This window comes from Lissotriton helveticus, chromosome 9, assembly GCF_964261635.1.
Source record: "Lissotriton helveticus chromosome 9, aLisHel1.1, whole genome shotgun sequence".
Lineage (NCBI taxonomy): Eukaryota > Metazoa > Chordata > Amphibia > Caudata > Salamandridae > Lissotriton > Lissotriton helveticus.
In genome coordinates this window covers 929,850,116-929,872,443 of record NC_136070.1, presented here as the reverse complement: position 1 = coordinate 929,872,443, position 22,328 = coordinate 929,850,116, and the positions used below count along the sequence as shown (strand labels likewise).

Genomic DNA, 22,328 nt, shown 5'->3' with positions numbered 1-22,328 from the left:
TTGAAATACTACTGAGAAGGGGAAGGAGTGAGCTGCTGATTCCAGTAGGGCTGCTGGTCGAGAATGGGGTGTTTTTCTCTTCTGTTTCTCTGCCTACTTGGCCCCGATTGAAAATATTGCATTACCCACGTCTTTCCATTTGTCAATCCATTAATCCTCGTCTGCCTACGCCAGTGATGCTACCACCTTGCTCATAATTGATGTGTTGCTTGTCGCTCTCTCTATCACGAAGGCATATTCATTTTCGTTATGTTTGAAAGCAGTTATATCTCTTTACATTAACCTTCCACACGTGCGATTTTCATTAAGAACTGGAATAAGGAAAATAAGAATTCTAGAATGTTGTGCACTACTTGTAATATTATTGGTCACGTCCTCCAGCTACTTATTTTGTATAATGACCACTCAAGTTTTCAATGTAACCGGTTTACTATGTGATTGTATGCTTGCACGGACCAATCTGATGCTAATAAAGAGATTTAAAAAAAATAAAATAAAAAAAAATAAAGTTTAGAACAAGAAAAAAAACATATGGGGTGCGTCCGCTGCATGTAGCCAGGCGCGGTTACATTTATTGCCCCGCGTAAAATTCCATTTTGCCAGTTTTTCGGGAGTATACTATAAATTAAAGAAAGACGTAAAGTGTTGACTCTTTAAAGGGACATTAATTAAGACCATATCAGATAACTCAATTACTCTCTCTAAATTGATTAGTGGTAGCCCCAGCTTATTTTGCCACTTAATCTCCCATACTGAGAGATCGTCCTCAATTGTCTCTAAGAGCAGCTGATATAATGGCCCCATTTTGGATCTACGCTTGATGGCCTCCAAAAATTCACTCCTATTGAATGTGATCAGATTTTGAGTTACTTTCTGCTCGAAGAAAGAACGAACCTGGAGGTATTTAAAAAAATCTAAACAATCTAGTTTGTATTTTGACTGCAGATTAATCAAAAGAAATTAACTGATTCCCTTGGAAGAAATCTCCAACCTTACAAATTCCGGCTCGGAACCATCTAGACATAACCTCATACTTAAACACTCCTGGGAATAAGCTGCATTTGCTAAACGGAGTATAACATTTTTAATTAAAACTTTTGCCAATTCTCCTCTTAATCTTCCTCCATATTTCGAAAGCTGTCAAAAGAACTTCGAATTTCGTTTTCTTGTAGTAGCTGGGTTCGATAATACGAACTAGGCATTGCCGCGCCTCAGTACCCAACAACATCTCATATATAGATGGTGCGGCAAAGTCTTCTGTAGGATCAACCTGTAAAAATAAAACACCCATATGTTGCAGAAGGGCTATCCAGTGATATAAACGAAAATTAGGAACACCCCAACCACCTTTTAGCCTAGATAACACACCATTTGAGAGCTCTCCTTGATCGTCGATAGCTCCATAAAAACCTAGAGCACATCCTTTCAATACGAGAAAAGAATAATGTTGGAATGGATAAAGGAATAGTCCGGAAAATGTATAAACATTTTGGGAAAATTAGCATCTTTAAGACATTAGAGCGCCCATAAAGTGATAAATGTAAATTGTTGAGCCTTTCTAATGTATGATTTGCCGATACTATGATTGGGTCCAGATTTAAACGAATCACCTCATCCACCTTAGGTGAAATTTTGATGCCTAAATAGATTGCCTCAGGTTCGAAAGTCATGTCGTTGGGACGGCCAGCTTCCGAATGTAACAGTTGAGTCTTAGTAACATTTAATTTATAGCCAGAATACCTCCCAAATATCTCAGCGGCTTCAATAATCTTAGGTAAGGCGGTACGGATGTCAGTTGTGACAATGGCAATATCATCAGCGTACGCCAATACCTTGTACGCCTGATCATGTATCTCTACTGGTTTTATTCTGATATTATTTTCTAAATAAATTATAAAGGGTTCTATATAGAGGGCAAATAGCAGAGGGGAACAGGGGCAACCTTGCCTCGTCCCCCTCGCGATTACTATACTCCCTGAACACCTACCTGAAATACGTATAGTGGCCCTCGGCTGAATATATAATGTTTGTACAGAAGTGATAAATTCTTGAGGAAATCCCCTCCATGCTAGAACCGCCCACAGGAACCTCCACGAGACCCGGTCAAATGCTTTTTCTGCATCTAACAGGGCCACAGCAACAGGGGAATTAGTAGCCTGTGACCAATCCAGCATGGAAAGGATCCTTTTAACATGATCTGTCGTGTCTCTATGTTTGATGAACCCGTGTTGTCTGTTTGACACCAAACTTGGCATTAAGTCATTGAGCCTATTGGCAAGTATCTTCGAATAAATCTTACTATCTGAATTAAGTAATGAAATTGGTCTATAAGTCCCCATTTCAATATATTTTTTACCTTTTTTTAAAAAAAATTACAATGATTGCATCCGACCAAGAGTCAGGAGAATTACCTAAAAAGGCTTATTGACACACCTCTAATAAATCGTTTTTAAGCATATTCCTAAAATTCGGTAAAATTTAAGTGTGATATTATCGGGAACCATAGCTTTCCCAGGGGCCAAGCCTAATAAGGCTGACTCAACTTCATCCCATACTATTGGAGCAGATAATAGCGCTTTTTGTACATCTGGCAGTTCATAAGAATCTAGATCCTTCAAGAACTCTACTTCATCCTGCACAGGCGACTCTGCCACAGTCGCACTGTACAAAAATTGGTAGAACTCCCGAAACGCGTCCAGAACCCCGTTTTTTGTTTCTTGCAGCACACCTTTTAAATCCATGATTTTCGCAATATCATTAAAAACTGCATTCTGCCTTAATCTTGTAGCCAGAATTCTTCCAGTATTTTCACTAAATTCATATGAATCTTCTTTATGCTGAGCATACTTCCGCGCTATTTGATCGGCAATGTTGGCATAAGCTACCGCCCTCTTAGTAATAAGATCTCTCTGAGCATTAGCTGAATCCAAACTCTGTCTAATCGTTTCCGCTAAATTCCGCTCAGCTAATGCAACCAAGTCTAAATCGTTTTTATATTTAGCCCATATCTTTCTCCGTTTAGTATTAGAAAAACAAAGGGTTTCTCCCCTAACTACGGATTTAAAAGTACCCCAGACACCTTGAATCGAGGCTGTTCCTTTATTAATTGCAAAAAACTCCTGAATTATCTTGATCATAAAATTATGGTACTCCCCATCCAATAATAGGTTTCTTTCGAATGACCACGCTTGATTGATATTTTTTTCATAGGGGCCTAGAGTAAGATTAATTATCAAAGGGTTATGATCGGAAACAATTTTTGGTTGCAGCTCAATATCAATCATACCTAATAATGATGATGAAAGAAAAAAATAATCTAACGGGACAAATTTAGTTTGGGGGGAAGAAAAGAAAGTGAAACCTGGATCGTCTGCATGTAATAGATTCCAGACATCGTGAAGCCCGTGATCTAGACACACCCCACGTAATGAGAAATATACCTGCTTCTTTCTACCTAGATATGCTATATTTTCCTTATATCTGTCCCAGCATCCAAATGAATATTAAAATCACCACACATTACTAAAGGTTGAGGCCACTGAGCTAATTCTATATTCAGATAATTCATGAGTTCAGAGTCATCCAAATTTGGGCCGTATATATTACACAGAGTAAATCTATAAGAACCAAACTTGAATTTGCTTATTGCCCAACGGCCCCATTTGTCTGCTGAGGATTTAACACAAACGCCCACCCCCGTTTCATAAGAATAGCTACCCCTCTTTTTACACCTGTTTGTTTAGAGCAAACAACCATCTCTACCCTAAGCTTTTCAGGCATCCCCTATTGGCCCATGAAATGTGAGTTTCCTGTAAACATAAAAGATCGATATGTAACACTTGAACAATTCTAGCTAATCCATGCCTTTTTTAGGATCATTAAGTCCACTTACATTCAAAGTATAGATCTTTATCTTCCTATCTATTTCAAAAAGAAAAATACATACCGGAAAATCAATACAGAGGAATAATAAAAAATATAATCTCTTAATCTTTTTTTCCAAGTCCACTCATTGTTGCATGTCTTTTGAACAAACAGAACCATTTCTAGCTGTATCTTAGCTTCTGCTGATTTTTCACCCTCTACACTCACCTTTTCTGACTTCAACCACACAGACGATTGGCTGACCAACTCCTGGCTCCTATTCTCTCCTCTAGATCTAAGTGGAGATATTTGATTTACTAACCCACTAGGGGATTACGGCTAAGACTGCCATTGTGAATTCACATTCAAATTAAGTTGGGTAATTGATTGTTTGGTTTAACGCTGGTTAGTCATTTAGACATTACATTGATTTTATGATTTTCATTATTTTGTATATATGTTCCTACCTCGAACAATTTACAGTGTAACACATTAGAATTATTGCCCACATGGGCAGCAAGTTGTGGATATTGATTTGTCTAAATTTATCAATATGAGGTTTTGTGTTCATTGAATTATATCTCCCGAACCTATTAATTTTGTTTGAACTAATGAATTCTGCCCACTTGGGCTAGACCAACACTGAGGGCAATGCTGCAATGTTTAATATTGAGCCATTGAGTACAACTAAGCATGAGTTTTGGGAGAAAAAAAACACTGTTTGTGCCGATAAAGTTTTATTGATGACACATACACCATAAATCTTGATTTCATTTTACTTATTTCCCTTGTATGCCTAAAGTAATTAACATGTTATTTGCGCACATCTCACTGTTTAACAATTTTCATTTCTGTAAAAAAAGACTGAGTGCATTAACTCAAGGAAGTCTGTTGTTTATGTTTTTTATGTCACATGATTGTTTATGTAAATATGCTACTCACAACAAGATTACTACTCGTGATCAAGGGGTTGTCCCCGAAACGCGTTGGGTCTTGACCAAAAGCTAAAATTAAAAAACACCGCTTTTTCAACCTTTGTGTCCACAGCGTGCTGTTGATCATCCAGGAGGCAGCGCATTTGGAATTATACATATATATATATATATATATATATATATATATATATATATATATATATATATATATATATATATATATATATATATATATATACGTATACACACAGCACACTACATAATTAACCTCCTATATATATATATATATATATATATATATATATATATATATATATATATATATATATATATATATATATATATATATATATATATATATATGTCCAACAAAACAGGAACCCATTTTAACCCGGTTGTTAAGTGAAGCCCACAGCTTGGTTGGCGGGTCCGCGACCGCACCACGAAGGTGCTGCTAAAGTCGGGACAGAGACCAGCCGGCGCCTTAACAGGGGGTGTCAGCTGTGCATTGCTCTATTTGACGTCCACAAAGCGGACAGATCCCCTTCAGGACTTTTCACACCAAATACTTGTTTTTATTTCAGGACTGTGAAGGCGCATCCACTGGGAGTCACGGCAGCACACTACATCACCCAGAGGCCCATCAGGGCTATGCCCACTGAGGCAGGTATTGAAATGAGATCAAGTGTGCGCGAAGCAGCGCTTTCATATACCTGTTACCAAGGCCACTGAAGAAAGGAGCATATCCTGAAACACGTTTGGCAGAATGGACTGGTGTTGTGTACTCGAAATGGGTCCTGCTAGCGGGATGCCAAATAAAGAAACGTGAGCAATAATTTCTTCTGTGAGGCTTCACTTTAAAATGGGTTCCTGTTTTGTTGGACAGATATATATATATATATATATATATACATATATGAGTGTGTGTGTGTGTGTGTGTGTGTGTGTGTGTGTGTGTGTCAGAGAGAGGCAATTCCTCTTAGGAGTTCAGGTAAAGATAAGAGGGAGTAATATACTTGCATTTGAGAATTGTCTTAAAAGCCAAAATAGAGATAAGTACAATAGTGTGCCCCTATTAATTGTCGCCATATATTTTGTAGGTATCACGTCACTAAGCAGCTGCGACAACAGAGTTGCCTGACTACGAAGTAGACTTGCCTGATCTGAGAAGTTTCTCTTCTTATCCCCTTCCCCTTTCCCCCCACCAATGCCAGGTACAGATTTTTCCTTCGGTTGCTGGTATTAGTGGTGGGGACTGTGAACTTCTCTTATGCTCCCAAGGAAATATTGAACATGTAATTGACACCCTTGCCTGGTGCCTGGCTGAGGTCCTGGCTTGGGACCTTCATATGTCCCTGAAATTATTTCTACTGCACAGTACGGAAGAAACTGGTGGCAACAAAAAATTCCACATCATGCCACAGAATTCAACAGCACACCACATAATTAACCTCCACTACATAACATTCCACATCACAAAATACCATTCCACATAATTACACTCCATAACACACAATCTTAGTACACTCAATACCACATAATTATTATCCACATCATTACACAGCACACCATGCCACATAATTCCACAACACAAATCCACTCCACACCACACAATTCCACATCTAATTCAATCAAACTCACACAATTCCACTACACACCATATACTGTTAGAACTGGGGGTCTCTAGTTGGTAGAGGTAGGTACCACTGTCCAAATAGGGACCCTTGCTTCTAGTCAGAGAAAAGAGGATACACTCTTTAGATAACCCCTGCTCAACCCCTTGGTAGCTTGGCACGAGCAGTCAGGCTTATCAAAGGCAATGTGTAAAGTATTTGTACCAACACTCACAGTAACACAGTGAAAACACCACAAACTGACTCCACAACAGTTTAGATAAATAAAGGTATTTTAATCTAAACTACACGAGACCAAAACGACAAAAATCCAACATACACAGTTCAAGAATATGGTTTCAAATGAGTTCTTAAGGTTGCGTTAAAATAATCCACAGTTGGGTCACATTTTAGCCAACAGTACCTTTGATGCGACAAAAGTTCCAAGTGAAAGCTGTAGTTTTGAAAAGCAAGTGACGCGTCACTCCGGAGACCCTGGGGAGGCGAATCGATGCGACAACCCCGCTGGATGTAGCGGGCGTGTTGCGTTGACTCCGGTCTGTATGGGGAGTGATGCGATACCTTACGCGGATTCCGGTGCACAGGTTTCAGTGGAAGCGGCTCGCAAAAGGTGCGATGCGACGATCTTCGGGCGGCGACAATCTCCAGTGTGGCGACCATGCGCGGCTCAGCGACGATCTTCTACTCTTGCGGCCCTTGATGCGATGGCTCTGCGACGACTCTCGCAGCGACGTGATGCGGTCCGCAAGCAAGCGGTGCGATGATCTCACCCAGTGTCGATACTCGCAGCGATGGTAGTCTTCCCGCACCGGACTGGTGCATCCCGCAAATGAAGGATGCAATGATTCTGGCAGCTGCAACAGGCGCTGCGACGATCTCGACCCTCGCAGCGGCGGGAATTTCCTCGCACTGACCGGGATGCGCTCCGCAAGTGAGCGATGCGATAAACTTTGCAAAAAGTTCTTTAAATCTTGGTTTCCAGCTTCCCAACCCAGGTACAACTTCCAGAGGCACCACACATGGGCCAAGCACTCCAGGAAGGACAGAACTCTCTCAGCAGAGTTCAGGGAAGCTGGGGGTGAAGTCCTGTTGTTCCTGGAACTTCTTAACAGGGAGCCAGCTCTTCTCAGGCCCTTGGAGATTCCTTCAAGCAAGGGGACACAGCACAAAGCAAAGTCCCTCCCCTCTCCTTGGCAGCAAAGCAACAGCAGGTCAGTCCAGCAGAGCAACAGCAGGACAGTCTTCCTTCTTCAGTTTCAGCTTTCTCCTTGGCAGAGGTTCCTTCTTGATTCCAGGATGATCTAATTTTCTGTAGTCAGGGGTCCTGTACTTATACCCCTAAAAGTCTTTGTTCCCTTTGTGCAGGAGGGCTCTGAGCCCGGTCTGAACCAGTACTGGGTGTTCCTTGAGCACTTTGTTTTCCTAGCCTTTCCTTTACTTTCAAAGAGAGGGGCAGGGTCGTCAGCCGCCCATCAGGAGGTGGAGCCAGCATTGTGGAAGGCAGGCACAGCCCTATTCAGGCCCAGGTGCTACCCCATCCCACCACTCTAGATGCAGATGGAGCTATTCAGCCCAGGGATGGCCCACTCAGCCTCTGGAGCCACCCAACCCCTGCCACTCACAAACTAGACAGTCAATTCACAAACAGGCCAAGGCACACAGAAAGGTCAAACACTCAGGAACGACTCTGTACACTCCCCAGACACCCCTTACCCACCACCACCTCCCCTCCCATCCTGCCCCCCACCCTTCCGGATGACTCACCCACTCTACACCCCCCACACTTGACCGCGATCCATATCCTCAATCGTAACAACCGCCCCCGCCGATCACGCAACCCTCTTTCAGACCTCGACACAATAACCCTCCTCCGCTCCTACAACACAGCTCCCATAAACAACACAACTGCCACACACCTATCCATTCCCATGATACATTCAAATCCCTGCAGACCCCCCACACTAAACAACAGAATCTCCGTCCCTGATAACCTTAGGAAAGTCCCCCTCTCACTAGTACCCTCTACTAGCCTTGACACCCCCGTCTCAAATGCACTCTCCTCAACTGCGGATCGGCCTCTAGACACTCCTCCGCCATCGCTGATCTCATCTTAACATTGGACCTTGACCTAATCATTTTAACTGAAACCTGGTTAACCGAATCTTCTACCCCTGTAATGGACATTCTGGTTCCCCCCAACTACCACATCATCAGACTTGACAGGTCTGGCAAGATAGGTGGTGGAATCGCATGCATATACAGGAACAACCTCTCTGTTCTGAAAGTCACCGCACCTTCCCTACCCTCCCCAACCTCCTGTGAATACATCTGCCTCGATATTATCAGTGAGGGCAAACCGATATGCTCTCTTAACGGCATCTACCACCCACCCAGGGACAACCTCACCTTCGCCCAACAAATCATGGATATGATCTCAACCAATTCCGGACGACAGCTCACCCAAATATACCTTGGTGACTTCAACCTCCACTGGAACGATCACAATGATGCGGTTGTAAAGAGTCTTAAAAACTTCCTCAACGCCCTTGACCTCAAACAATTATGCAACAGCCCGACCCACGAGAAAGGCTCTATCCTCGACCTTATCATCTCAAAAGAGGATGCTATCCAACTTGAGTCTATCCAACCCTGTGACTGGTCAGATCACCATATTGTCACTTTCTTCATCAATGAAAAGGTCAAATTCAACACGGTGCATTCCTCCAAGCCTAAAGTATGGAAAAGAGACCTGAAAAAACTCAACCCAGACTCCCTACCCCCCAGCAGCTGCGACCTCCTACGCCCTCCTACCGGCGCCACGGACGTCCAATCCTTGACGGACCACTATCTCAACACCATGACTTCAATAATTGATGAGGTTGCACCCTTGCAGCTAAAAAGAGCCTCTGCTAAAATCTCCAATCCATGGTACGACGGGAGTCTCAATGAGGATAGACGAGCCATGCGAATGGCAGAGCGCACCTGGAGATCATCTCCCTCGGCACTGCACCTAAAAACCCTGAAGGAAAAGAGAAACGCCTACTTCAGGAAAATAAAGCGCTCAAAATCAGACTTCTTCAGCCTCCAGCTCGATCAAGCAAAAAACCGCCCGAGAAAACTGTTTGAGCTAATCAGAACTCAATCCAAGGAACAACCCCAACCTCTCAGCACTAGGCGCGAAGCACCCTCCTGTGAAGACTTCGCTGCTTTCTTTATCCAAAAAACTGACAACATAAAGAGTGATCTCCTCACTGACGCAAACCTCCACTCCAAACCCCACTGCATAGCACCCACTGAATTAAAAAACAATGCTACATGGTCATCCTTTGACACCTACTCTGAAGAGGAAATTGGCAAACTGCTCAGCACCTTGAAACCCTCCAATCACCTCACGGACCCCCTCCCTGCTAACGCTGTCAAAGACTTCACCCCTTTGCTCCTTCCACTCTGGACTAAAATTATCAACAGCTCACTCCAACAAGGAATCATCCCTGACTCCCTCAAAGTTGGACAAGTCACACCCTTACTAAAGAAACCTACAGCCGATCCATCGGATCTAAACAATAACCGTCCTATTACCAATATCCCCACTCTCGCCAAACTCATGGAAAAATGCGCACAACTACAATTGACCAAACACATTGATCAGTTTGATCTCCTCAACCCTCATCAATCAGGCTTCCGAGCAGGACACTGTACAGAAACTGCTATGACTCACATAATAGACGATGCCCTTCAAATCCTAGATCAGAATGATACCTGCCTCCTCATACTTCTTGATCTCTCTTCAGCATTCGACACCGTCAAACATGAGAATTTACTCGAACTTTTAAACACAAGAATGGGTCTATCTGGGACTGTTCTCAAGTGGTTCACTTCCTTCCTTCACAACAGGTCGCAGAAATTCAAGAGCAACAACCTGATGTCCGCGCCAATACCGGTATCGTTAGGCGTCCCCCAAGGATCTTCCCTATCCCCAACTTTGTTCAACCTAGTTATGGAACCTCTCACCACCTTGCTACAAGCATCCAATTTACTCTTTCACATGTACGCCGATGACACCCAACTATATCTCAAATTACTATCCCCCAAAGACATTGTACTCCTGAACTCAACGATCAGAAGCACTCAAACTTGGCTTGCCGATAATCATCTCAAACTCAATGCTCTGAAAACAGAGTTCCTTCTGATCTCACCTCCTGCGAAGATCTCTTCCACTCAGCTTTGGCTTAAACACCTAACTGCACTCAATGTCCAACCCACCATCGTGGACTCAGCAAAATCTTTAGGCATAACACTCGACAACAATCTCAACATGCAGCAACATATCGGCATGGCAACTAAGGGAGCGAACTACCAAATCAATACTTTGAGGAGACTTAAACCCTTCCTCCCCGCCAAAGACTTCCAAACTGCAGTACAAGCACTGGTCATTCCCCGAATAGAATACGGCAGCATCGCTCTCTGCGGTCTCCCTCTAACTTCCACTGCACCCCCTAAGAGCTTCTCTAAACGCTGCAGCGAGGCTCATCACTGGGTCAAAAAAACACTTGCATATCTCCCCAGACTTGAAATCCCTGAACTGGCTGCCTTTTGAAGCCAGAATACATCTGAAAATCGCCTGCATGACACACTAGGCTATACACCTAAGCTCACCCGGATACCTCACCCAGAAGCTGACAATCTCTGGCGGCACTAGAAACACTAGAGGCACAAACAATCTTCTGCTAAAACCTTGAAGATTCCGGAAGGGAAAAAGTTATAAACGCTCCTTCTCAGGAATGGCACCCAGAATTTGGAACTCACTCCCTCCTGAAACCAGGCTCACATCTTCCATCACACTATTTAAGAAAGAAGTAAAAGCTATCCTCATGGCTAAATACACCTGAGCCATTTACGTCGGATTTCAAAGTCGCTGCACCAGTCGGTAATGTCTGATAGATCCCTTCGATTATTTGTGGTACTTATGTTTTTGATTTACCTGACGATCTATGCTTTCACTTATTTGTACCCCTTGCGTTATTGATGTAACTGTTTTTATTATGCTCACTCCTATGCCTTCCCCACCCCACTTTTTGCCTACAATTTCGCCATATCTAATGGCCTGTTTTGTATGCACTGTAAAGCGCTCTGATATCTGTAAAGATCTGGTTCGCGCTATATAAAACTCTCAAAATAAATAAAAATAAATAAAACAAGAGAACAGCAACTTTCTAAAAGTGCTGTTCTCAAACACAGGATTTAAAAACAACCTTTCCTAAAAGATGGGTTATTAAATTCTGAGTTCAGGGATACCAGACTTTTATTTCCTATCTTGCTCCTATGGGAAGATATGCTGGTAGCCACTGTAGCCAGCATTCCCCATGATAGCCTATGGGACAAGATAGCCTTACAATAGTGAAAAACGAAAATGGCTGTAATTCACTACCAGAGCATGTCACCTGCACTAGTACATGCTCTACCTTTCACATACACTGCACCGTGCCCAAGGGGGTACCTTGGGCCTTCCATAGGGGTGATCGATGTGCACAGAAAGGGAAGGGTTCGGCCTGGTCAGTGGGGACACTGACCAGGAGGACATGGCAGTTCACAGACTGCACACAGGCACTGCGGTGGCAGGCCTGAGACACCATTTTAGGGCTACTCATGTGGGTGGCACAATCAGTGCTGCAGGCCCACTGGCAGCATTTGAATCCCCAGCCCTGGCACTCTTAGTGCACTTTACTAGGGACTTCTTGGTAATACAAATATGCCAATCATGGATAACCAATCACAATAACACTTTATACAGGGAGCACTTGCACTTTGACACTGATCAGCAGTGGCAAAGTGCCCAAAGCATCTAAACCAGCAAAAACGAAATCCAGCACAGCATCAAAAATACAGGGGGTAGAGGCAAAAAGATAGGGGAAACCACGCCAAGGATGCCAGGTCTAACACATACACTTCATAACACATAAGTAAAAGACATGGCCATTGACAAAAACAATATCTCTAACTCTAAAACAAATGCGAGACCTATTGCATTTCCAATGCTTGTTATTTTTTGGTTTGACAGTGGCGCTCTTGCCAGACAATTATATGAGAATCACTAGGAAAGGGGGTTGGGCTCCGCACACATGTTGGAAGCCCGTAATACTAGTTTTATTGGGCAGATGTATGCTGCTGCAAAAAAGTGCTTGCCCTCCACACAAAAAAGATAATTTTGTTTATTTATCCAGCTGCCACATTTTCAGAGACACATACATGCTAATAAAGTGTGTTAGATAACAACATACTACATGGCGCTCTTCTCTGGCAATAGCACAGCTGGGAGGAGGGCAGTCATTAACATACATGGATTTTTAGGTCTGGCTTGACAGTGCATTCTTAGACGGCGGCCCCCGGTAAATCGAACCAGGCAAGACTAAAGGAGTCTGCTGTTGGAAAGGCGAAGGGCACCGGGCGCAGGAGCAGGGCCCGGGCCCAACAGAGAGCAGCATCACACCTGGAGATATTGTCGGGCTCGGACACGGATGAGAGCAGCAGCAATGAGGGGTCAGTTGTCAGCATGGAGGCTACTCAAGAACGGAACGGAGAGCGAAGCATCACGGTGGACAATGGCAATGGTAAGCACCTTGCAAAAAGCATAAGGGGAAAGCGCGAAAGGGTGCAACACGGAGGGCCAGTGGAAGGGGGCCAGGCAAATTGTGAACATGGCAACACAGCTAGGGTAAGCAATCCAGCGATGCAGGGGACATGGCCTCTCTAACCCCATGGTGGACAGGCCAAGGAAGGGAACAACAGGGTTTCCAGTTTGAGGCATGGGGGCAGAGACCAGCTCACCCAGCAGCATGGGCCCCCTGGTGGCAATAGCCGGGATCCCCCTTTGGAGTAGGCCCCCAATGGAATACAGATGGTGGTGGAGTGAGCCAAGGGCCAGAGCAAACGTCATAGTGGAAAGGGGACCCAAAGGGTAAGAGGGTTGGGGGACAGGAGAACCCACAAGAGGAAAAACAGAACAGTGAAACAAGGGCCGAAGGATCTCCACAAGGTGGGGACAGCTCCATAGGGTGACACTGCAAAGAAAGAAGGGGCAGGGAAGAGCATGGACCCAAGAGGGAAACCGGGCAATGAATACCTCCGCCTCTCCCCAGGAGACCTCCCTACCACTTCAAAGCTTCAAGGGCTGGCCAACCTCATTCCCCTAACTGTGAAGGAGCGAATCTGGAGGAAAGAATGTATAGACATTTTTTCATTACTTGCGATGCGCCAGGCAGGCTTGGACCGGACTACGCCGGACAAAAAGGACGGGGACAGGAGGGACAGGCGCAAGCCCAGAGTAGAGAGGTCAATCGAAAATTGGCTAAAGTCATTCAGGACCCTGGCCTGTGTAACCATAGAAAACTTCCCCCAGAGTGCAGCAGCCTTCATTTTATACAAGCAGAAGGTACATGATGCAGAACAAAAACACCCGGGTGACGCTTGGTTAAAATATGACGAGGGCTACAAGGAGAAGATGCAAACATGGCCAGTGATATGAGTGGAACTGCCAGGACATGGAAGGGTTCACAACTCGCATGGTAGCAGCCAGAGAAGGGGTGAGCTTGAGGGAGGCCACTTTATAGTGCGCAAAGCAGGGAGAGGGTCTGTGGATCTGGGGGCTGTGGAGAAGTCAAGACGTAAACTGAATAGCACCATGGTGAAATTATGCAGGGCCAATGGCTGGGGTTTGTGAGACACGGTTTTACCACTTGACAACCCCGGGTTATTATTTGGACGATGGGGTACACCTGACGGGCGTGGGGGTGGACATATTCCTGCTAAACATACTAGGTGTTTAGAGCAGAAGGGTTTCTCGTAAGGGAAGGTGGGTAAAACCATAGGTAGCATGGCGGAAGAAACCCAAGAAAGATAGAAAACAGAAGAAATTACTAGAGGTAGATGGAAGGCTCATAGAGTGTCCTTGGGATGCCTCACGGCAGGGGGACTGATGGAGCGAATGACGGCACACAGCCACAGACAGAGTAGATGGGATGCTCCCACAGGGCCCTAGGGATGCCACACAGCAGGAGTACTGAGGGAGTGAAATAACAAGGACACAGTCACAGGCAGAGTAGAGGAAAGTCTCGCACATGGTCCTTGGGATGCCACACGGCATTGCACCTGAGGATCAAGCGAGGAGCCAGCAAAGGGTCCAGGGCAACGGCACTTGAGCCCGGGCAGGTCCTGAATGACAACCACTAAATGTGTAGCACGTTGAAGCCTAAAACCGCAGACACAGAGGCCCGGCCAAAAGCCCCCCCCCCCCCCCCCCCCCCCCTAGCACTGTGCTGTCTAAGGGCACATAAATGTACAAAGACAATGAAAGTATACAACAACATGGATGTGTTGAATGACCAAAAAATTGCAAATGAACAACCATATTATGTTTGAATAAACTGCAACCTTTTAAGGCACCAAATCACGTTGTAATTCAAAGGTGAAAGGGACTCAAGTCAGTTGGGTAAGAGAGGGAGGGGGACAGGGGCTGCGGGGGGGCCACACGCTCCACCAGGGGCCCCCTCCGCGGCTGTGCAGCCAGCTAGCACTGCATACATCGGTCTGAGATGTGAGTTAGGTAACGAACGTTACCCTCGCCGTAGTTCCACCTCGCTGCGGCCTCATAGTAAATGGCGCGTCTGCGCAGTCTTCACTGTTAGGGTGGGGCTGCTCATTCTCCTGCGCATGCCACTTTGCGCACTTAAAAGTGCGTGTGAGGCGGCTGAGCGGGACCGTGTGGCGTTAATTTAATTATTGCCAGCCCCTGACTAAGCTTGCCCGATCTTCTGCCGCTTGCTGGAGCCTGCCACTGAAGCTGCAGGCCAGGCCTTGCCGACCCCTTCCTACAGCCAGGAAGCCGCCGCCTCCATTGGTGCTGATGTCTCCATGGCAGGTAGTTCACAGCTTTTCTTCAAGTAGGCTTTTTTTCAACTTTGTGATCAACTTTGCACGCTCTCCTGTATTCAATCTACCTCATTAAACATTCCCTTTCTCTGACATTGCATTCGCTATTCGGTACTCTTCTATTTTCTTCATTTGATCTCATGTCGCCCCCCCTTCTGTCGCGTTTCTTTCCCCTTTACTTTATATCTCTCTCTCCTGGGCTTTTCTCCTACTTTTCTGCAACTCTCTCGCTTGACTACTTTGAACTCTCTCCTGCAGTTCTCGCCTGATTCCCCCAGTTGTTTTAATGGATTTCCACTTCCCTTCAATATCCGGCCTTCTCTCATCCATTCATTCCATGCCCCCTCCTGCAATCCGGACCTTTCTTCCATTCCTTTATCTTTCACACATTCCCATATCATTTCCGCATATTTCCCTGATCCCTGTGTCCCCAGTCTCTTGTCTTCACCCATCTTTCTTACATTCCTCCCAGCCTCGTGCAGCCCTTTCTTTCTCCCCCCTGCAGCCCCCTTTTCTCCTGCATTTCTGTCTCGTGTCTGCCCCGGCTTCCCCCAGGTCCAGGTGTCAGGACTCACATGGCTCAGACTACACAGCTCTAGTTTGGCTTTAGCATCTGTTTGGAAGTTGCTAATCCTGCTGCTTTATTTACTCCTCTCAAAGTTCACAGACCTGAATGTTTTTTTCTTCATATATAGCTGCACGGACGGACCTGATCTCACACAAGCTAATGCCTAGTGTCTGCTATAGTGCTGTTGGCAACCGGTGGGCCTATTATTTTTTGGTGCCCCCCAATGACCACCTTCTCCATGGATTCCTCACTCCCACCCCCCAACAGTTCCATCTCTCCATAGCCCCTCTCCCACATGTATTTTACTTGTTTTAAAGCGCTGGTTGGGGTTGGCTTTAGTAATAAGAATGTATATCCACCCAAATAAACCCTTTTTAGCAACATTAGGAATAGAGAAGGAAAGAAGTGGATAAAAAGAACATATAACATCCTAACATATACCATGCATTTTACTTCCAGCTCCTTTGATGACAGTTCATAAGTCGCTGTTCTATATTAGGATTGTTAATCATGAACCTCTATGACATTAGGTTCCCTGTGACAAAAACAGTAACCCACCGAGCTATCTACATAAAATGCAGTTATGTGATCTTCTTTGTACCAGTGGCCTAAAATTAGCCCCAGAATGTGGGGCTCTGAACTCCAGGTGCACTGTGCATGGGTGGCAGCCCCAGGCCTGAGAGCTCTTGACTGGTTTAGGGGCAAGGGGGCCCCTCCGTGTTCTTTTGCAGGGGGGCCTCCTCAAATTTCGTTACGCCACTGGAGGGAGGGCTCGCCCCTAGGAGGGGTTCTGGTTAAGGGTTGGCCAGAGGCAATACAGTGGCTGTTCTCTTGTCTGCGGAGATACATTTACTCGTAAAGACCCAAGTCATCTGTATGCATTTGAATACATGTATTATCATTTGCTAATACCTCCTTTATGGGCACAATATAAATAAATGTTAGATATATTGTTGGTTCGTTCATTTAATCATACTCTATGTGCTTGTATTTTAAAAAGACAAAATTACATCCGTTTTACACACTTGGATCTAAAAAGCGATCCATGCTCTCGACCACTGGCTTTCCATTTACACGTCATGCCCACATTTGGGCTCTCAAACAACACCTTTCATGCATGGATCATGAAAAACCTGTCTGTCACCATAAAAAACTGTAGACAATCTTTTACGCAATGGTTTTGCTGCTATTCTGCTTAAAACGTTTATATCTTGGTAAATTAATTAATTCCCTCACTCATGAAAAACAATCTCAGCCATGCTCTGCACGCTCGTTGCGTCGTGTATCACCCCCTTTAGCTGTGCTGCATGAGGGTGCCTCGTATTCCCGGACGCCATGCCTCTTTGGTTCCCTGTCCCAGGCCCTTCGCAGCTTCTACACCTCGGCCTTTGATGGACCCTAGAACTTTCTTTCCCCTCTGCCCCCTCTCTGCACCAAGCATGCACCTGTATAACAAGGAGAAAGGACTGGGGCTAGCCAGCGTGTGCCATGGCCCCTGGTGCAAAGAAGGAAATGGCCCCTTGGCCGCCGTTTGCACTGTGAAATACATCAATAATCAGGGTGCACTCGGCACCTCAGGCCTTTGGGCCGTGGTGCCACTGCACCTGCTGCACCAATGAAAACCACGCCCCTGTGAAGTGGGGGCGGAAAAGGACAGCCTTCGCGCTTGAACGGCCCCTCGTGAACTATTTATTTTTCTACCCTGCACGAGGACACGTCCAGCACAAATATTCTGTAATCAGACGTTCTTGGCACTTACCTTCTTTGACGACAGGACAGATTCTGCAACACCTCTGTCAGCGCAACGTCCTCCTTCCCGACTGCAGCAGCTGGATTTTATCTTCAAACACTTGCACGAGCTCACCCCAGACTAAAGGGTGGAGCGATGAGCCGGAAGGGCGGGAGGCGGGTGGGTGCCTCGCTCGTTAGGAAACAACCTGATCACGCACTACCTTGAACCATGCGTTTTTCCGCCTCTCTCTGGTGACTTCTAACCTACCACTGACCGATGTGTCGTTTGTTTTATTTATTTATTTGTTTAACACAGTTTTATATAGCACGGACTTTACCCAAAGGTGTTTGATACTTCTTTCCCAAAATATACATTTTTTTAATTTATGTCAGAAAGTGGCTTAGGTATCTGTCGCTAAGCTCCTCTGCCAACCTGGGGACATGGCAGTTGTATGTTTAAGAATCAGGGCTATATGTGGGATGAAAAAACTGGGGTGGGGGCCAATGTAATTATGGGCGTGGCTTAAAAATACATAAGCTAAAAATATGTGCTTTAGCATGGTGTGCTACCCGACTTGTATTTTGCTGTTTCTGTCATTGCATCCAGATATATGATACAACAAGTAACATCATGCCTACAACAAGTCAGCACTATTGGCTTTCTGGGCACATGCATCAAGGTAGGATGGATTTTGTGAGTCCTTAATTGCGATAATTAAGGAATCGCAATTAAGGTCTCGCAAAAGCCAATGCATGTAGGAATCGCTGTAAAAATAGTGTTTCCTACACATTCCTTCTTTGCAACTCGCAAATTGCGAGTCGCAAATAAGGAATGGCTTCCCATTCATTCCTATGGGCCTACCAGCCCATAGGAATGAATGGGAAATTGCATGTGCAATTTGCGAGTACCAATAGGTCCTCGCAAATTGCGCATGCAATTTCAGGGTGCAAGGGTGTCAAAAGGAAACCCTGTTGCACCCCTGAAATTGATCTGTTCACATATGTTGTGCACACACATGCCCTAAGGGCATGTGTGTGTGCAACATGAAACTTTGAAAAATTTACAAAAGTGCATTTTTCAAAGTGTTTGCAAATTACAATGAAGTTCAACTTCGTGGTAATTTGCGCCCCCTATTAGCAAAATCGCAATTTTTTGTACTATAATGCATTGCATTTAAGGAATCTCAATTTGCGATTCCTTAAATGCAATCGCAATTTAAGTAATCACAATTTAGAGATTACTTAAATTGCGATTTTTGCATTTGGGATGATGCATCCCAAATGCAAGAATACCGGTCGCAAATGGGCAGATTCTGAGAATCTGCCCGTTTGCAACCAGTTTTTCTTTTGATGCATGTGCCTATTTGTCAATGGTTGTTAGTTGCAGAAGATAAATAAGCAGCAACTATGGCTTGTATATATTATTGAAAAAACTTCCACTTAAAGCCCTGGTGAACCTCGACAACGTTGCTGCTCCTGAGTTTCAAAAAGAGAAGGGAAATCCAGAGAGAAAATTACTCTCTTTAAGGGATTTCCCTTCCCCTACAACGCTCACCTGTGCATGCTGACACTGCAGTCCGGAAAAAAACGGACCGCCTAGTCCAGGGCACAAAACAGAGCCCGATAGAGACCCGTTTCGAGGGCCCCTTAAAAAAAACTGTCTGTGCTCAGCACCGGTGAGTGTCCCGCCCCCTAAAACCTTGATAAGAATTATAGTTAGTGATTTAAAAAATGCAACATATGTAAAACGCAAGCGCCACACTGGGAGTGCATAGATTTATCAGGTAAAAATGCTAACACGCAAAATTAAAAAGAAACTAAACGATGTCCGTGAATTATTTTTGGGAAACTTGAAGAGGTGTTGTAAAGAAGGGAAACATCCTTTACCATGTAGGGCCATTACCACGCAGTCTTTACCACACAGGTAAGTACATAGTTTAGGTTTAAGTCTTTACGATGCATCCTTTACCACATAGTACTGTACCACGAAGGTGATTTTAGGATTTAGCGAAGACAGAGGTAACATGTGGTAGGGAAGTTAAGGGTTAAAAGAGGGAAGAGGTAAAGGGAAGTTAGGAGTTAAAAAGGGAGTCTTGCAAGGTTACCCCCACAAAAATAAAGGGTGCCCTGTGGCCCCCCAAAAATACATATGCATTCGTGTACATGTGTATACAAACACAGATAGATGGATAATACCACCAAAAATGCATGATTAAGTCCCACAATGTAATGCAACACCGTAAAAGTCAACACATTTTATTACATAGCATAACGTGTATGTGTGCCTTGTTAAGTCGTACATCGTTAAGCAAATGTCTTCTTTACATACAAGTAATATTCATTACTCCGATTCTGCATTCCTTGTCCCATTTCGTATTGCACTGGTGAGTCACAAATGAGCGAAGCATCTTTTTGTCCCTCCCTTCACTATATAAAGTGAAGCATGATCCCTTGAGATTCCTGTTACTCTTAGCTTCTGAAAATAAGTTGGTCGCAATTTTTCAACTCCTGAGCCAATCCTTGTTTGCACAGGGACAGAATTCCGAGGTGACTGGTATATACTCAGGGTATAGCGGCCTCCCTGGTGGGGCGTAAGGGTGGCGGACGGTTTTGGACCAGTGGGGGTTGTTTTTGTTACTGGGGTCCGGGTTTGCCAGGCTGGTTTGCGATCCCAGTATGGCCCTGTAAATACTGGATCCAGTATTTACTGGGAGTATTAAATATCTCTCCCTCCATTAAATCCTTTGGTCCTCAAATATTAAAAGCTTCGAAAAGTCTGGACACCCAGCCCTCAATAACTGTTATTGTTCGTAAAGGAGTTCAGAAAGCTTAAATAGACATCCACTGTAATTCTACAGTGGCTCCTGACCAATCTTTGTCGAAACCTTAATAAAACAAGCATTTACAATGCAATGGTTTCGCCTTTGGAAAAGTTAGAGTTATTGGCATTGTAAATGACAACATTTTTATTTATGTGTTGGTTTTGAAAACAGATAAATAAATGGCATTGCCATTAGCTTAATCTCTGAAGTCACTCTGCACTCTCTAGCACTCCCTAGCACTTCCTACTCACTCTGCACCCTCTAGCACTCCCTACTCCCTCTGCACTCCCTCTGCACTCCCTCTGCACTCCCTCTGCACTCCCCCTGCACTCCCTCTGCACTCCCCATGCACTCCCCATGCACTCCCCCTGCACTCCCCATGCACTCTGCACTCCCCATGCACTCCCCATGCACTCTGCACTCCCCATGCACTCTGCACTCCCTATGCACAGTGTTTTAAAAGAATCAAACCAAAGATTAGTGACGTCTCGGGCTAACAAACATTTACAATGCAATGGTTACGCCTTTGGAAAAGTTAGAGTTATTGGCATTGTAAATGACAAAATCTGTATTTATGTGTTGGTTTTGAAAACAGATAAATAAATGGCATTGCCATTTACAATGCCATTAGCTTAATCTCTGCAGTCACTCTGCACTCTCTAGCACTCCCTAGCACTTCCTACTCACTCTGCACTCTCTAGCACTCCCTAGAACTCCCTACTCACTCTGCACTCTCTAGCACTCCCTACTCACTCTGCACTCTCTAGCACTCCCTACTCACTCTGCACTCTCTAGCACTCCCTACTCACTCTGCACTCTCTAGCACTCCCTAGCACTCTGCACTCCCTATGCACTCTGCACTCCCTATGCACTCTGCACTCCCTATGCACTCCCTATGCACTCCCTATGCACTCCCTATGCACTCCCTATGCACTCCCTATCCCTCAATGCTACGGTAACGAAGCACCTTCAAGTTGCGGCAGTAGCCTTTTGACATATAGGCCCTATACAAACGGTAAATGAATAATATAATGTACGCCACCACAGGCCGCTGGTTGAGACACTTTAGAGGTAATGGGTAGACTACACGTGGTACTTACATTGTTCGAGGTTCTAGTTTTGCGCCAATATGTGAGAGATGGGGTGTGACGCAGCAGTGTGTGCGGTATTTACATATCTTCATTGCCTCTCCTGTTCATCCACGCTGCCCCTGGTGCCTCTGGGCGTTGCTTCCAGGCAGTGACAGTGCAGCTGGCCCCTGAAGATGTATTGCACGGTATACACACACTTTTACACATGGCAAGGATGAGACAGGGGGCCCGGCTGCACAGCTGTCAGACCGCCCCCTCCCAAACCCCACCCCCACCCCACTTCTAATCCCTCCAGATCCCAAGCAAGGCCGGTTGGCAGATTTGTATGCCCTCGGGAAGCCCAATACAATAAAGAACCTTGTTGGGGCATGGGGGGAGGACGCCTCCCTTCTCTTCCCTGGAAACAGTTAAAGGTGCTCTGCGAGTTGCCCTGCAGCCGGGTCCATGTGCAGCAGCTCCACGGCTCTCAAAGCGCTCTTAGGCAGCGTCAAGACTGATTTGCACATGGCTTGGTCCAAACTGGAATGGCATGGTGAATAAAAACAATGGATTAAGGCCCGATCTCTGTACTGGGGTGAATGTTTGACATTGTTCAGCATTCTGTCCATCAATTGTTCCTTTTGCATGAGAACAATATTGACATTCTAATTCTAACTGGACTTATTATACAGGGCCAGAACCATGATGTATGGTTGCATGCTGGTTTCAAGGGACCTTTTTGTGAAAGATGCCACAGTAAGCCTCAAAACCAAACCAGA

General features: G+C 45.0%; 1 protein-coding gene across 1 annotated transcript in view; it reads right to left on the bottom strand.

The window, feature by feature from the left end:
- The window catches only part of LOC144782023 (cytochrome P450 2G1-like), a 701,349-nt gene extending 683,585 nt beyond the window's left edge, over nucleotides 1-17,764 (bottom strand). Inside the window, exon 1 of the mRNA XM_078661140.1 lies at nucleotides 17,686-17,764. The gene's annotated coding sequence lies outside the window, so the exon portion shown is untranslated. The remainder of the gene's footprint in view (nucleotides 1-17,685) is intronic.
- Between the last annotated feature and the right edge of the window lie 4,564 nt (nucleotides 17,765-22,328).